The sequence below is a fragment of the Cupressus sempervirens genome, chromosome 10 (genome assembly GCF_028749045.1).
Source record: "Cupressus sempervirens isolate cs-2001-9-10 chromosome 10, ASM2874904v1, whole genome shotgun sequence".
NCBI lineage: Eukaryota > Viridiplantae > Streptophyta > Pinopsida > Cupressales > Cupressaceae > Cupressus > Cupressus sempervirens.
The window spans coordinates 43,681,904-43,684,442 of record NC_143127.1 but is presented as its reverse complement, the minus strand read 5'-3'; the positions used below and the strand labels follow the sequence as shown (position 1 = coordinate 43,684,442).

General features: G+C 36.3%; 1 pseudogene; it reads right to left on the bottom strand.

Annotated features, from left to right (window-relative positions):
- Nucleotides 1–887: 887 nt before the first annotated feature.
- LOC149532482 (uncharacterized) lies at nt 888–1,878 on the bottom strand (annotated as a pseudogene).
- Between the last annotated feature and the right edge of the window lie 661 nt (nt 1,879–2,539).

Below are 2,539 nucleotides of genomic sequence, written 5' to 3'. Positions count from 1 at the left end.
TAATGTTTTGTTCTTTCTCTCGACAACACCATTTTGCTAAGGGGTATGAGGAATTGAAAATTAATGCAATAAACCATGCATAGTATAAAAGTCTTTGAATGCTTGATTCACATACTCCCCCCCATTATCTGTGCGTATTTGTTTGAGAGAAAAACCATAGTGCTTCTCTACAAATGTCTTAAAGATTTGAAAGGAATCAAAGATATCAGATTTATACTTAAGAAAGTACACCTAGGTACATCTAGAGAAATCATCACTAAAGGTGAGTGCATAGCGAGCCCCTGAAAAAGGAGTAGGAAATGGCATAAGATCACTATGAACCAACTCCAAGGGTTCCTTAGCATGTGTGGCTATCCCCATAGGAAAGGGATGTTGATGATGCTTGCAGAGAACACATCCATGACAAACACCATCTGTGCACAAGATCTTTGGTAGCCTAGTAACAAGTGCTTGTGTACTCATTTGCTATAAATATTTGTAGTTGACATGGCCCAAATGATCATGCCAAAGCTTGCTTACTGAGTCTGCATGAGCAATAAGAGAAGAACCCAAACTATCTAAACTCTCGAAGCCATCAAATCAATATAAGTGAGATTGAGGATCAACATTGCTAGTAACAATGACTGAATCAGGATCATGAAGGTCTTGAATAACCACATCATGCGGTGAAAACTCAATTGTCTTACCAGAGCTAGAATGGAAAATCTAATAAGTTGAAAGGAGGTTCATTGAAATATCAGGAAAAAGAAGTACATCCCGAAGAGAATCGCCATCCAATGAAACTGAACCTGAATCGAGAACTGGGAGCTATGTTGAGTCACCAACTGCAATATGAGAAGTATGAATGTGGGAAAGGGTGCTGACCAAATCATGTGAATGTGTCATATGGTGTAAAGCCCTTGAATCAATGATCCAAGAAGATCTTGAGGATAAGGCTCATGCATGAAGAGCATGACCTTTCCCTATAGAAGGAGTCTGAGGTGGGGAGATATGATGTTGTTGCATGGCTTCCTCTAAAGCCTCTAACCATTTTCAACACCTAGAAACTAAATGTCCTTCCTTGCCACAAAAATTGCAAGGATCACCTGTAAACTTCTTAGTCTTGGAGGAAGACTCACCAGACTTAGAAGATTTACTTTGTTTAGGATTAAATTGTTGGTTTTAAGTAGACTTAAAAGGTGGATTGGAGGAACTCTCACTTCTAGAAAAATCTTTCTTGGGCTTCAATTTTTTCTTTGACCTCTCCTTAGATGATTGAGCAACCAATGCCTTATTTGTTGATCCTATCAGAGAGTCCATCTGTGTAATCTTGGCTTGTTCTCTAGTTAGCCAATCACAAAAAACCTCAAACGTAGGCATGGTGAATCTAGGACCTAATGCATCCATAGTGGAGTGAAAAGTAGATGAGAAAATCTAAAAGTTTCCTTGAAGCTTTGAAAGAATAAGGTAAATGCACTCTTGATCAGTCTTGATCTTTCCAAAACCTTTTAAAATAGATTTGATGGATTTGAATTTCATCAAGAAGTCCTCTATAGAGGGAAATGAATCAGGAACCAAAGAAGTCAACTTTGCCTCAATCTGTAGCATTCTGAACTCATTTATGATGCCAAAAAGTCCCTCAAAATTTATCCATATAGCCCGAGGAGTGAGACAACCATCTAGATGAAAGAGTAGACTATCACTAATATGCAAAGATAACAAACCCATAGCCTGATCCATGTTGTTTCTGTGTTGCATGACCTCAAAAGCACATGTCAATTGAGGTTGAACCTCATCCAAACATGACCATAACCCTTGTGAACTTAGAAGTCTTGTCATATGAGCTTTCCAGAGATGATAATTATGTGGAGTAAGGGAATCTAAAGATGAATTTGCCATTATTTTTAGAAGGGTTCAAAAGTTAAGAAGTTTAAGTTTTCTGATGTCAGTTACAGAAAGCAAGAAATAAACTTACCCCACAATGTAATTAATCCAACCACAAAGTTAATTGTATCATTAATTATGTAGATTAAGAGTTCAAATTGTGATTTCCCAGTTGACTTAAGACATTTAAAGGAGTCAATGCATTCAGATTTGCACAAGATCACATCCCACCAGTTTCACTAAATTAGAATTCACCACCTCAAAATGCAAAATTTTGGCACTTTATAATGCAGTGCGAGTACAATTTTCCAATTGCAAAAAAAGAAAAGTGGCCTCCTTTTTTGTTATGATTACAACTTCCAATCTGAAACAATATCAGAATCATACAAAAAAACACTTAGATCACAAAAGGGTCAAATAGAGGATAAGTACCAATGAGGCCAAATAAGGCCATTTTCTGAAAGTGAAGTTTTTTCTCAAAAAAGACTATGTTGTGATATTAGATCTAGATAGATCTGAAAAAAATAGGCACTGTCAAAAAAATGGAACTTAAATATGTGTCGTATAAGCTTTGGAATTTGCAAAAAATGAGGATTAAGTAAGTACAGTCATAGAAAATTGTTAACACCTCAAAATATGTGATTCAAACTGCAAAACTAATTTTTCCATTGGAAAA